Below are 16,118 nucleotides of genomic sequence, written 5' to 3' on the forward strand. Positions count from 1 at the left end.
TAAGTGGAAGGGAGAGACGTGGGGAAGCTGAATGGAGATTTGAAGGAGAAACTTTTAGAAGATGGCTAAGACATGAGTATTACATACAGATGGGGAGGATTTAGTTCAGAAGGGGAACCTGGATAGAGAGAGACAGCACAAGTAAAAATGGATAATAGCCTGGAGGGTGAGATGGACTAGAAGCAGGGAAACTGCCTCTAGATTAATATCATCAGCTATAGCTGGTCTAAATGAAGAGGCATCCATAACAAGTTCCTTGTATACATCAGCTCAACGTTTAACTAATTAGTTCTGATGATTAAATGTTCTTAATTTGATTGTAATAGCATATGAGTTATTTCATTTCTGGCTCCAAAGGAAATAATTCACATCTTATTTTGTGGGTTTTTTATATTGCCTCCTTTAAGATATTCTGAAACAGTATGAACAATTCTACTCAGAGAGATACAGATGTTGCCTACATACTTCAACAGACCACACGGAGCCTTTCAGCAATGGACACAGTAGGTCAACTGGTTAATCTACAAATATCAAGAGCAATCTAGATTAGCCACATATAGGGCCCTAAGAACACCAAAAAACATAAATAAAGCATGCCTCCCTTAAAGGACTGACCACTGACTGTGGAAATAAGTATCCCCATTAAAACATAGCGAACATTAGGCAATACCAAGTACTGGCTAGAATGTGGGAAAATGAACGCTCTCACAAAGTACTGCTGGAAGGAGTATAAATGGGTACAACTACTTTAAAGGGCAACTTGGCAGGAATCTAGTAAGATGGAAAATGCCATATCCTACATCCCAGCCATTCCATTTTTAGGTATATACTCTAAAGAAGTGTTCACACATTAGAATAAGAGAACATGTGTAAGAATGTTCTATGCAACCAAATATTCAAAACCATCTCAATGAGTATCACTAGGGAATTAGATAAATAAAGCATCTTACATTCATATGATAAGATAGTATCAGCTAAAAGAAATGAACTATGTAGTTACGTATTATTAGGGAATATCTCAAGAAGATAATATTAAGTAAAAAAAGCAAATTACAGAAAATATACAATATGAGGGCATTTATACAAACTTAAAAAAACACACTATGCAATGTATTATTTATGGAGAAATATATATAAAGTAAAAGTGTAAAAGCATGAACTAGATGACTATATACCAAATTCATATTAACAAGTGCCTCTGGGAATGGACAGAGTGGAATAGAACCAGAGTTTGGGCACAGAGGGTCTTCAACTTTATGACTGCTCCTTTTTTTTTTTTTAAGAGTGTATTATAGAAAGTAATGAGTGTTTGGTACACTGGTGTGCTTCACATTACTATCTGAGCTCTCCAGAATTTTTTAGTTTTTTTTTTCCCAAAAAACACAAGTTAAAAAAAAAAAAAAAACATTAAGCAGGCAAAACATGCCGGGTGCAAAATGCAATGAATAAGATGGACAGACCCAAACCTACATGAATGTAGGAGGCAAGAATCAACATAGGCTGGAATGAGACCAGAAAGGCCTCTGGGAGGAGCTGACATTTCAGCTGGTCTGTCTGATTCCAACAGACTGATAGAATTCAGGAATGTGATTCTGGACAGACATACTTCTTTAAGGAGCACTGGACTTGAAGTCAGAATTCCTTGGCCCCAGATCCAGCCTTGCTACATGAGCTGTGTGACCTTAAGGATATGCTGCACATATCTGAGCCTTGGTTTTCTCAATAACAATATATGGGGTCAATTAAATGATAAATGCATGTTACATCACCTGATGCATTCCTTGGCACATGGCAGGTACCTGTCACGGGAGGAGGTGAAGAAAAACCTAAAGATGTGGTCCCTTCTTCCCAATCTTAACTCCCCAAAAACCACTATGGAATTACTGTCATTCCATAACTGGCTGTTGGAAATTAAGATGGCAGGGATTTGCTGGGCCTCGTACGTGTGTTCCCAGCATGTTCTTGCAACAAGCTGAGAGGTTTCCAAACAACAAGGCTGGGGTAACCTGATCCAGGGAGATAAAAGTTGGCTATTGACAAACTGAACCAAGCCAAAGGGTTATGATTATGATTATGTGTGTGTGTGATACATACAAGTGCAGTTCATATCTATTTTCTTTCACCCTGCACACTCAACTGTTTAAAGACTAACCTTGCTGGTGGTCATATAGTTCTGAACATTTCTCCTGATGCAACAGGAGCATCCACCTGAATGGTGGTTAATAGCCATGTCCTTCCTTCTCCTCCAGCCCTGATGTTAGAGTGTGCTCTTTGTTCAATCGTAATTAACTTTTGTTTGCTCTTTTAATTGTCCCCAGTGAAGATGACGCTCAAGGGTCTTAAGAATGTTTATATCCCAAATGAACCTCTGTTTCTAAGTCAGAAGCCCATATAATCCCTGCACGTGAAATTGTCCCAGCTCTGTGCCTTCCATAAGTGCTCAGTAAGTGTTCATTGACTTCAAACTCAAACAAAGGTACCGTCTGAGCCAACTGGTTTTCTTCCAAACACTGAAGTTGGCCAGTTATGGACAACTTTCTGCCAACAAGGAACCCACATGTTGAACTCAACAAGGAGGTTTCCTCTGGCTAAGTTTGGTCATCAATTTCCTGTAGCATACCAAGTAGTTTTATGGGCCTCCATTACCTGACAGTGGAGTCTTGCCCTTCTAAAAAGTGCCATGGAACCATTATGTACAAAACCCATCACTAACATGAGCACTACAGGATATTTTTTAAAAGTAAGTGGGTTTCTGTTATATTTCTAGCTGTCAGAATTATTTCCTTTACCTATTTTCATCTCCTTTTCTCCATTTTAGAAAGATGATAGAAACAAAACAAAACAAAACAAAAAACAATGGGGAAGGAAATATTCCAAAGTGGCATTTTGATTGCCTGGTGCATTTTAAGAGCTCTGTATATTTGGTACCTGGAAAAAAAAACCAGAAGTTGATAATGCCAAACAGTACATCATCACAAGTTGTTTTGGAGGATTAATTGCAGATTTATGCTTCAGAGCGATACGCTATTCTGGGGGAAAAAAAAAAAAATGTTACCTTGGCTACCAGAAACTGCAAGAGTCAAGGCCCAGCAATCTGAATTTCTCATGTAGATAATAACAGAAAAGGCAAGTTGCAGTTTTATTTGGGACCATTTCAGGTAGGGATGAGTTAGTTGCCCCAGTGATATGTGCAAATGTATTGCTCCCAGTGGATCACTTGGATGACCAATTCAAGGAAGTTCACTTTCTTTTTTCTTTCTTTCCCTTTCTTTTTCCCTGGTTTCAGGTCTTTTCTGATTTGTTTAGAGTATAATTTCTGGGGACGTTGTTACCACGTTAGCATTTTGTTCTCTCATTCATCTATTCTCCTTTGGACAAAATGACAAGATGGAAAAAATCACCTCAACAAAAAGAACAAGAGGTAGTACCATCTGCCAGGGACCTACTCAATACGGACATTAGTACGATGTCGGACCTAAAGTTCAGAATCATGACTTTAGAGATACTAGCTGGGCTTGAAAAAAGCATGGAAGTTATTAGAGAAACCCTTCCTGGAGAAATAAAAGAACTAAAATCTAACCAAGTCGAAATCAAAAAGGCAATTAATGAGGTGCAATAAAAAATGGGGGCACTAACTGCTAGGATAAATGAGGCAGAAGAGGGAATCAGCGATATAGAAGACCAAATGATTGGCCAAGGCCTTAGGGAAATTTTTCTGTCTCCTTTATTCTTTATTATAATGTTGGAATTGTTTAAGACAATTTTTGCCCAGAAATAAATCACAAAAATGGACAAAACACCTTGGGGAGTTTCCTTAAGTTGTAGTTCATCTAGGAGAGTCAATTTGCTTTCCCACTGTTCAAACTAAGATTGGAGGAGCTGGAGATTGTAGGTTGGTGGTGGGGACACAAAATCTTAGGTACTCCTTCCATTAAAAATGGAGGCTTTGTCCTTTCTCCCTTGAATCTGGGCCGCCTTGTGACTCTTTCAACCAGGTGAGTAAAGCAAAAGTGATGGTGTGTGACTTCTGAGGCTGGGTCCTACAAGACAATGCAGCTTGTGCTTTGTTTGGAGGGACATTAACTTTTGGAACCCTGAACCTCTGTATTAAAGTCCAGCTATACTGAAGTTGCCAGGCTGTGAGGATGCTCATGTCACATGAGAAAGCCATGTGCATGTGCTGTGGTTAGCAGCCTCTACTGGATCAAGCATTAAGCAGTGCCAGGCTGGTGAGTAAAGATGCCTACAGAAGATCCTAAGTCCAGCTGTCAAGTCACCCCAAATGTTCATTTCCCCAGTTGAAGCCCCAGATATCATGGGGCAAAGGCAAGTAGTCTCTGCTGGGCCTTGTCCAAATTCCTGACCTACAGAATCCCTGAGCATAATAACAAGTTCCTTTATGCTACTAAATTTTTGGATTGATTTATTGTGTAGCCAAAGTAATTGGATCAACATCCCTTCCCTTATCTTCCCTTTTATGACTGTGATGAGGCCCTCCTGCATCAGGAAATCCCCATTGTATAATGAACAGCTGCTGCCAGTGATAAAGCCCAAAGCCAGTTGAAATAGTATCAGAGTTGGACTAGCACATCCAGCAGGATCATACGTAGTAAGTCAGACAGATACAGTGGTGTTAATTGATGGGAGATAATAATGTCCTTTTCAAGGAGATCAAAACACAAATGAAAAAATGCACACGCAGACACACAAACACACAGAGTTGCTTAAGTACGTGGAAGGTAGAAAGTAATGGAAATATATTATAATATAAATAGCCATTTTCCCTGGATAGTGAAATTATGGGTTATTGTTAATGCTTTTATACTCATTGGTATTTTTTAAAAAATTTCCTACCAGTGTGCATGTATTACTGTTATAATTTTTGAAGAACTATCTCTTTAATTCATTTACAGTAATATGGACAGCCTCTTGTCCTTCACCACCACCCCCTGTGTAGTTGTTTTTCTGGTTGCCATTCAGCACCTGCCAATACTCATCTATCTACTCTAAGCTGAATGAATTAAACTAGAGCATCATTCTGTGATCTGGGGTCAAGACCATATCACACCCTTATGGTAGATCCACCTAAGTGAGCCAGACTCAACTCTAGCCCACAACCTGTGAACCTCGTATTTTCCGACTTGTTGCAGGTCCATCTCCTCTGGTCTGAATAGAACTTCAGGATGCTAAGACATGGCCTACCTACTTTGAATTTACAATCTACTTGGTAACTGGAAATGGTGCAGTGCACTTGGAAACTGCCTTGTCTGTGGGATCCCCTGGTGTTGAGACTCAGCATTGTCTTCTAGTTTTAAGGTACACATAAATCTAGTTCTGCTGTGAGTGAATTTAATTACCGGTCACACCCATTGTTATAACCTAGATTCTAGGCTCTGGTCCATTGTGGTCAACTCCATTTGGTTCCTTATATCTTCCCACCCATTACCCCAGTCCTGGAATGATTCTCAAGATTGAATTCATGCACAGGAAGTCACAATGGTCATGTGACTTACAGAGAACCAAAAATGTTCATTCCCTATTTCCACCATTGGCTAATTAACAGTTGCTAAAATACGTCCTTAATAATTCCAAATTTAGTATTAACTTTTTTGGTATGTTTGTTTTATTTTAAAACTGATGTTTTAATCTTTATTATTTTATTTAAACATTTTAGAAAATTAATTGTAATTAAACTAACGTGTTTTTGTTAAGATTTCTAGATCAGTTTTGCCCTGGGAAAGTAGGGATGGGGCAGCACACAGTCTTTGTGCAGCTGGAGATAGCACTGGCAGGGAAAGCTATTGAAAGAGGAAATAGATAGAAAGAAGGGGTGAGAACACAGGGGGCCAACTTGGCCTGCTCATCAAGTTGCCTCCCTGGCTCCAATTCATAGAGTGGGATCCTATCTGTTACAGCTCTGCAGACTGCCTTTGGGGCAGAAGGTCTATCTTCCAACGTAAAAATGCAGAGACATTTGAATAAACTAACATGATTCAGCAAAATACCAAAGTGCTTGGGCATTGTTTTGTTGTTTGTTTGTTTTTGCTTTTTTTTTAGTTGAAAAAAAATGAACTGTTGCTTTAAAGTGGGAAACCCTTGGCTGCCAATGCAAATTGACAGACCAAGCAAAGAACAGAATGTTTTCATCAGAACATTCTAAGTTAATGTGGCTCCCTAAGCGTGTTCACAGAAAACTGTCTAGACCATTGGTCTCTAAGCAGATGCCACTACGGAACATAAAAATATGAAACAGTCATTGTCCTCAAGGAATTAAAATCAGTCAATATGCACATTAAAAAAGTCAATGTGCTGATGCATAAGTACTTTAAAAATGACAAAACTTTAGCAATAATCAGATATGAACATAAAAATCTCCCCTAGTTTCTAATTTCCAAAAGACTGTCCGATTTGGACAGAGCACTTAGAATCCCACAGAGGCAGCCTACTGATCAGGGGTTCCACATGATGGCAGGCCAGTGATGGCTGGCTCTATTCCCTTAAGCACCCAGGATGAAAATGCATAAGGAAAAATTATCCCATAATTTATAATTATTCAGTAAATGATATGTTCCTCGTGTTTGATTCCAATTCTATTAATTGTGCTCTTGTGATGTTTGACATCATTTCACCAGTTTGAGTTTTGAAGGCTGGTTGCTAGAAGTTACTTGGTATCAGTGTAACCATAAGTTACACCTATTTACAACATTTTCCAGAATTGAAGCCTCAAAGATTCAGTAATTGAGAAAACATTTTTCCTATGAACTCTAGTGTAAAAATTTGAAGAACTCTTCCTTAAATGTAAATATTAATGGATAGCACATGCTTGAAGGGATGATACACTATTTAGATAGTGTTTTAGAGCAGGGGCTGAGAAATTTCTTCTCTAGAGTCAGATTGTAGATATTTTAGTCTTTGCAGGCCATATGCTCTCTATTGCAAGGACTTACCTCTGCTATTATAGCTCAAAAACAGCCATTGACAATTCATAAATGAATGAGCGTAGCTGTGTTACAATAAAACTGCATTTGCAAAAATAGGTAGAGGGCTACATTTGGTCCATAAGCCATAGTTTGCCAAATTCTGATTTAAAGAAATAAAGCGTTTATTTAGGGAACTCATAATTATGAAATGTGGTTCTTTCTTCATGTTTTGGTCCTTGAGTTTAAGTCTTTCCACAGTAACTACTATTTTAAGAAAAGGATGCTGGGAGAAAGCCAGCTGAATGAGGAATCAGAGCCGAAGATTTTAATAAAAGCACTGGCCCATATCCACCATATGACCATGGGAACTCACATAACCTATATAAGCTTGTTTTTCATCTGTCACATGGCAACTGCCTACCCTGTCTAAGACTAGTATAAGATTCCAATGAGATAAAGTATGTGAAGGTGCACTGTAAATCATAAAGTATTAAGTAAACCCAAGCTAGCATCAATATGTAACACAATGCCTTGGCATAGTTAGTGCCAATAACAACTCATTAGAGAGCATTACTTTAAAGAGGACATATTCCTTATGATAGCTTTATGCTAATACCTTATAAGACCTTGGGAATATTCTCCTGTACTCAGTACCTTATATTAATTCCCTTTCATTGTCCAGAGCAGGAAGGAGACATATGTTATAGCAACAAGTGCTCTAGGTTTGGCTAGCATCAATTCTCTCTGACTATTCTTCACCAGGAAAGATTTTTTTACCACTTGACCAGTTCGCTAAATTTCAACTACTTGTCTTCTGAAGCTAATCTTTTACAATTCTAATTTGCACAGAAGGTGTAAGTTTACCCATCACCCATTTCCTTTAGCAGTTCTGATTCATAAGTAGTCATAAGGCACTTTTCTAGAACACATATTTTGAAACAAGGTTACATAAATCACATATTGTTGTTCTTGATAGAATTACTTCTTTATCCTCAGAGATAATTCTCTGCATGGGATTCTCTAAAGAGACTTTTTCCAATGTCTCACATCTCATTTTTTTTAAAAGATTTATTTATTTATTCTAGAGACAGAGGTAGGGAGAGGAGCAGAGGGAGAGGGAGAGAGAAACTTAAGCAGACTCTGCACTGAGTGTGGAGCCTGATGCAGGGCTCAATCTCATGACCCCAAGATCATGACCCGAGTGGAAATCAAGAGTCCCATGCCCAACAAACTGTGTTACCCTGGCACATCGCATTTTTATGTCCCTATCCCACAATTGGGTCCAGTGGTTTTTATAGTAGTATTAATGACTCTCAAGTTCAGATACTTAAATGGGTGATGTGGGTTTTTCCTTAGAAAGACAGAGCCACGTGCCCTTCATGTTTTTAATGGATACTCTGCTACTATAGTCCACATAGTCCACATTGCTACTACAAATACACCAGATTCATCAAATTATTAACTTATAAATAAAATTAAGGATAACATTACTTCTTTTTTTTTAAGTTTTTTAAAAATATTTATTTCTTTATTTTAAGGAGGAGGGCAGGCAGGGGAAGAGGGAGAGAATCCTCAAGCAGACTCCCGCCAAGCACAGAGCCTGACACACGGCTCCATCCCAAGAGTCTGAGATTAGGACCTGAGCCAAAACCAAGAGTTGGATGCTTAACTGACTGAGCCACGCAGGCGTCCCAAGGATAACAACATTACTTCTGAATTAAGCACAAAAGTTGCTGTTTTGATACAAAAACGATAAAGTTTTAAGCCAGATTTTAGAGAACTCTGAACACAAAGGGGCTATTTATAAGTCTAATCAATCTAGCCCTTAATTCCTCTCCCCAGATGTTTACCCAACAGCCCATTCACGGACTGGAAACCTGCCAGCCGGTGTGGAAGTCAAGGCTACACTGTGAAAAATACCAGGACAGGGTAGACACATTTACGTTTTACTGGAGTCAAGGAAAAGAAAAATGAAAGTAAAGGAGTCATAAGGATGGAAAACTGAAATAGAGAGAATAACAAAGTGCAAGGAGAGACGAGAGCAAAGGTGTGTGCATACCGCTCATCTCACCTAGGGCAGGAAAACTGTACCAATGAGAGGAGAGGCAGAACATATGTTTTTAAAAAGAAAAGAAACAAAGAAAAAAGTGCATTCACCTTCATGCATCTTATTCAGTACTCTGACAAATTTAGCCAAAATTACGGGGGGGAGCGGGGGCAGAGTTTTAAACTTTTCAAAGCATTTCCCAAGAATGAAAACAAAGGGCTTAAGTAGAGTTAATAAAGGCACGTCTAAGAGTGTGATCTAAACTCTGTAAGAATGCTGGCTTCTATTTTGTAACTCCAATTAGCCCCAGAAGAATGTGGATGGGGATTCACTACAGGCAAAGGAAACAATTTGAAACAGATCTAAAGACAGAACATCTTTTGGAAAAAGGAAAAGGAAACGATCTGTGCACTAAAAGGGTCACCATTATAACCTGATGAAGTTGCATTGGGGGCAATAAATAGAAGCCTTGTTTCTCTTAATGGATGATGAATTTGCAGAATCATTGTATGCAAGAGCTAATGATGTTCAAATACTTAAATATATTCTAAAAAAAAAAAAAAAAAGGTTAAAGCCTTCGAAAGGTAGACCTAGACTAAGTTATGGAGAGAACTAGGATACCTGAAGCTTAAATAACTTAGGGATTGACAAATACAATAGTGAACAAGCCTGATACTTCATTGTATGTTTCTTGGTTCTATTTCAGAAGCTGAATGTGACAGTGTGGTAATAACAAGAGAGAGTGGTATTTATTAGAGGTTGATGTTCTGATTGTATCAGAAGAGAACACAGTACACCCCAACAGGACACAGGCAATAGGGTTGGAGTAGAAACAATAACGGGAATGGAATGTACCTATTGAGTATGAGGACATTATTTATAGACACAATGGTTTTCATACTAAATTCAGAGTACATGGTTGGAATGCAAGTGGCCAGCTCTCCTGAGCACAAAGACACAGCCTTCAACTTGCCAGCTGGACTGGAGCTCCACAGCTGTGAAGCTGGGTCCTTCCATGTACCAAAGATGAAAGAAGACTTCTTTTTTTTTTTTTTTTTTTGAGGTAAAATCTTTTCAGATCGTCTCTTGTACAGTTATCATTGACAGAATCCGGCTACAATACAGGCAGAAATCTCACAACTGAAAAAATCACTGAGGGGTGACAAAGATTCTCTCATTAACCCTAGCCAATCTCCTCTGGGCTCTCTTCTCCACTAGGCCTCGACTTTGGCCTGTAATGACTTGAACAAAACCCCAGCCTAGTTTCTAACAGTTCAAGGCCACATCCCTAAGATGGCCATATCCCCCCTTAGAGTGCTTACCTGAGAAACACTCAAGGCTGCCAAAACAAACCTACTGTCTGTTTCAGCCAAAACCTGAGGATGTCTCTGCGGGAGGATAGAATCCTAATTTGGATCATTGATGGCTAGCAGGCAGCTGACCTAATCACTTTAATACTGATTAACCCTCTGTAATATCTCACTTCGCAGACTCTACTGTGCCCCCCAACTTGGCCCTTCCCACTTTCTCATTCTCCCTTTAAAGCACCGAGTCAAGGCTGAACAAATGGAGGCTGAGTTCAGTTCATGGTGGATTTCCTCCCTATTGCAATAGTTATTACCAATTAAAATCTGTCCTTTCCCAATTAACTAGTGTCTGGTTTTGTTTGTCTTCAATATGGGTGTTGAGCAAGTCATGTCATCTCCCAGGACCTCCATTTTCTTATCTATCAAAAAGTTTGGCAGACTAAGGCAAAGTAGCTGCCCCTTCCAATTCTTACACTCTGATCTCAGGGATTTGTTTTCAGATTTCACTCCAAAGAATTGGTCGCAAACTGAGTGTTTTGAGGTTCACACCAGATTTACATATGTGTTTGTGTGTGTGCACACATGCATGTGTCTATTACAAATTAACAAAGGAGCACCTTAAATCTCTACTAGTTTTCATATTCTCTTTTCCTTCTCTTCTTGGCGATAGAAAGAGATAGGCATAGACACGGAGAGACATATATACATCTAAATACACACACACACACACACACACACACACATTAGTATGCTAAGGTATGGCAGCGGGGGTGGGGTGCACAAAGATGGCTTCTATGCATAATAATAGCCAATACTTACTGAGCATATCTGCATGTCAAGCATTGTTCTAAGCCCTTCATATTAGCACCTAGCACAGTGCCTAACACATAAGCATTCAATAATTGTGCTGAATAAATCTTGTATATTTGATTTTCATCAAAATGTCTTTCTCCCTTCGAATCTCCTCTATGAATTGTCAGCAAAGGTTTTTAATTGCTGGGAGGAGTGGTAAAGAGCACAGATATCTATTTGTGATTAGTTCTCTTTAATATTTTATTAATCTGTTAATATAATACATTTCAAAACCCAGTTCTCCTTTAGTCTTAAGTGTCAGCTTAAAAATCTTATTTCATTTAAAAATCTAGCAATTTTATGTAAGAAATATTACACTTCCACTTATATTTTATTAATGATCAATTTATTTGTAAGTTTAAAGAATTTAGATCTTAAGAAGTCTTGTTTAGGAGCAATAAACCCCATTTACACATGTAGTTCAGAGATTTCCTTAAATATCTCAAACTATGTTTATAACTTAATATACCCTATTCTCTCGAGCATTTCAAATATCTGAAAGGAAAAACTTATGACTTTAATAAGCAAAATATAAGCATTTAAGAAATTCAAATAAATCTAATATATCAAATTTATAAATGTACTAAGTCATTATCTTAAGTGTAAAAGAAACTTCTAAATAGACGAAGCATACCCCAAGCAGGACAATAATTATAAAACTTTCAAGCAAGCACACTGTGTAAATGCAATTTTTGTAAAAGTATTGATATTATATTCGTTTCTTAATCATTGACCTACTTAAGTTCAAGCCTTCCTGGGGTAAAATACTTACTGATCAAACAAAGGGAACATTATTACCATCTTTGAGTACTATATCAAATGAGGTTATACATTCAAGGTTATTGGCCAACAATTTTTGGAAAAGACCCAAAAATCTGGTTGTTCTTTCCAGAAGGCCATCATATGAACCACAGTTGGTTGATCTGAACTAATTATTAGAGAAATAGAACTTTTTCATTCATTGTCTTTTTTAAACATAGTTCATTTTATGTTTCCATATCTTGTTTTAAAGTAATCATTTTTTTAAAAAGTATGATGCTTTTTTTCACAAATTTTTGTTATATAATTCAAGTTGATAAAATTCTGAGTGCGCACGTGTGCACGCACGCGCGTGCGCGCGCACACACACAGACACACACACTCAACCCAATCTGGATCATGACTATTTCCTTTATGATGAAATTCTCTACACTGTTACAATTTTACTTTCTTAGCTCTCATATTGAGTCATTTTACCAAAGTAAAAACTCAAAGAAAATGAAGCAACTAAGAGAAAATAAGGTAGACAAAAGAAAGATGGACATTAGAATCATAGGCAACTGGTGCACATCATCTCAAAATGGGCTACTAGACCCTGATGAATGTTGGAATAGAGTTTGGGTTGGGGGTTCCATTAAGATGGTACTTCATAGTTGTGTTGGTTTCCTGTTGCTCTTGTAACAGATTATCATCAATTTAACGGCTCAAAACAACACAGATGCATTATCTTACAATGTTAGGTCAGAAATCCAACATGGGTCTCACTGGGCGAAAACCAAGAAGTTGGCAGAGCTGTCTTCCTCTCTGGAGACTCTAGAGGAGAATCTATTTTCTCACCTTTTCTAACTTCTAGAGGCTGCCTGCATTCCTTGCCTTGTAGCCCCTTCCACCTTTGAAGCCAGCAATGGTCAGTCAGGTCTTTTCACACTGCCATCTCGTCTGCCACTCTTTTCTTCATCAAAAGATGCTTATGATTACAGTGGGCCCACCTAGATAATCCGAGATAATCTCCTTATTTTAAGGCCATTTGGTTAGCAACCTTAATTCAATCTGCAACCTTAATCCCCCTTTGGCATGTAACATAACACATTCACAGTTTCTGATGACTAGGTACACTCAAGGATATCTTTAGGAGGTCATTATTCTGCCAGAATATAGTACATCCCAAAATGTACATTTAGCTAATTACTTTTCCACAGAGATAGCTCACTGAGATAAGAACACAGAATTTTTTTTTAATTAAAGAGGTAAACTGTATTTCATTGTTGACTAGTGCTTAAGTTCTCTTCTCTTACAGATTTGTTTTCCTAAGTAGGTTAAACATAGAAGTTTAGAACAAAATTAAGCTGAGATTTGTTCTCCCTCCTTACAACAAAAGCCCTAACCCCATCTCAAGTATCATCACTCCAAAATGAAGGGAGACAATGTTCATGCATAGCATGTAGCAAGAACCCACAAAAAGGAGAGAGCCAGGAGAAAAGCATATTCACCCATAATGGGTTATTCACATCTCTCCTATAAGATTTCATTTCCAGAAAATATAGTCTAATTACTGTCTATAGAAATACCTTACACTTCGGAAACAAAATGAGTGAGGGATTATAGAGGCTTAAACTTCACTTAGGTAAGGAGCTCATGCTACAGGTTAATAACCACAACTGGAAGGTACATTAAAAGTCACTTGAGGCATCATTTAGAAACTATTTTAGCTCATTATAAGTATTCCAGGATGTGCCATGTGTTTCAGTTAAAATCAGTGAGCAAAACTAAAATAAATATGAAGAATTATATTTAAGAATTTGCTACCAGTTCTTAGCAGGAGAGGGTCAACCTGTTAAAACACAGACTTGACTCTTTCCAATGAGATCAAGATCCACATTAGGAATGATGCAAAAATCATGCTTTGTTCTTACATCCATGGTTTAGGGTGAGAGGAGCATGTCAGAAAATCAAATATATTATAAACTGTCTTTTATCTAAGTAGATTGGGACTGATATATAAAGATAGTTGGTAGTCATGAGACTATAGAATAAAAGGTATGAGATGCTTCCGACTGCTCCATTTTTAGATAAAGTAAAGGACTTGATCTATAGCGATTAATACCTCTTCATAAGACATTGCTAAATTTAATGGAGCACACACCCATATTAGAAAAACAAAGACCACTTGGATACTCTTTAAAAAACCGCTTTTCACACACACACAGAGGTTCCTGGTATCTTGAAAGAAGATTCATTTGTTACATCTTGTGGAACACTTTGCACTTTGTGCCTTTGGGCTCATCACAGCACTAACTATATTAATGACCAAAAGTGGAGAGACAAGAATGGGTTCTTAAGGAATCATTTCATTTCCTCACAGAGTTTTGTTGAGAGAGAGAGAGAAAAGAAGAAGAAGAAGAAGAAGAAGAAGAAGAAGAAGAAGAAGAAGAAGAAGACGACAAAGAAACATCTTCCAGTGAGAAGAGAAGTGGTTTCGAAGTAGTTTTGCTAACTCAGAACCAGAGGTGGATGGGTCACCAGTTCATTTTGTTCCTTTCCATTTTCATATGTCCACATTTCCACCTTGGGAGAACCATTATAACTGGGTGATGACTTAAAAGAAGACTGGAGATTTGGATGATCCTTAAGATCATTCCAGCATTTTCTTCAGTAATTGCTTCACTGTATGACAGGGAAGAAAGAAGCTTTTAAGTAGAAATCACTTGTCCTGCCACCCTGCTCCTGCCCCTAAATTCTTCTTATTGGAAACTTAAGAGAAAACCATTACCAAGACCATTCAGTTCACATTAGAAGACTTTTTCCCTATCTTGACACCAACTCCTTAATGTATCTTGTTCTTTTTTCAAACAAAGACAGTGAGAAAGAAAGAGCAGGCATTCTGATCCTTTTTCTAACATAAGCAAAATGCAGCTAATGATGTCCTGAAATAAAAGTACATATTACTAAAAGTAGATCCTATGTTTAGCAAGTGATGGAACAGCACTTGGACAGAAAACTTATAGAAAAGCTTTATTCCTCTATTGCCCACTGTTAAGTAAAACATTAAATGGTTTCTTAATTTCAAATTTTGGTTATACTTTGCCTTACACCATGGTAAGATATATCTGAAAAGCTGTGCACTAATCAGTCTTTGTAAGCTAAATCATGAGTCATCAGAAACTTACTCTATGATTTCTGACATTCTTTATCTTCATTTTGAAATCTTAATAATTTTAGCTTCAAGTCTCTGTCTTATGCCACCTCTTAGTTAAATAGCTAATGATCTATAAATAAAAATTGAAATGCAATAAACTGAACCCTCTATTTATAGGGATATTTTTGTACTCAGAATTATTTTTCAAAATGAACCATCAAAACCCAAATTCTCTGCTTCATAAAATTTCATGGTTACATAATGGGTTTTCTTACAAGAATGTATGCCTTTATAATTAAATAGAAATTGAAGTTACTTTGATGGACTATAATTTTATGATTTAAATGGAACCTGGTACAAGGTTGGTGCTTAATAAATAACATCACCCACTATTTCATGTTTCTGTTTATTTAATGTATACTTACACTTTGCTTCCCATCTTTTCTAGATCTGGGGCCCTGCTGTGCCTTATACATAGCTGTAACTAAAGGCATATTGTTGATCAAAAATATCTGCTACCTCAGAAAATCCTAGTGTTGGCACACTTTCCTCCTATTGGTCATTGGACATCTTCATTTCATTAAGTATTCCTGCTAAATGAAGCCCTTAACGAATATGCCTCCACAGTTCTCATTTCCTACCCCTCTCCTCCCCCCCCCCCTCCTCCTTCTTCTTCTTCTTCTCCTTCTCCTATCACCTATTAAATGTAGTGAAGGCCTGAAAGGTCATTGCAGGAAAGAAGTGTTTACAGTCTTTGTGCAAAGTAGGATACAGGAAATTGACACTCATGATTCTGGTTACACAGAAATCTGTCACTGCTTATTGCTCAAGCTGGAAGCCACGGCACATCAGGCTTACCTTTCCTCAATGCCTCTCAGTCCTGCTATCTTGCCACCCTTTATTTGAGCTGAAAGAAAGATTTGAAGGCACATGGCATATACAGCAATTTATTTAAAGAGAGGTTTGGGAAATGAGCTACACATTGAGCAAAAGTATTGTTGGGGGGGGGATTTTTATCTACCTCTCAAAATTCTTCCAGCTGATCTAAGAATGACATTGGCATGAGAGAGATCAGTAGGAGGGGAAAAAAAGTTTAA

Source organism: Zalophus californianus, chromosome 1 (assembly GCF_009762305.2).
Source record: "Zalophus californianus isolate mZalCal1 chromosome 1, mZalCal1.pri.v2, whole genome shotgun sequence".
Lineage (NCBI taxonomy): Eukaryota > Metazoa > Chordata > Mammalia > Carnivora > Otariidae > Zalophus > Zalophus californianus.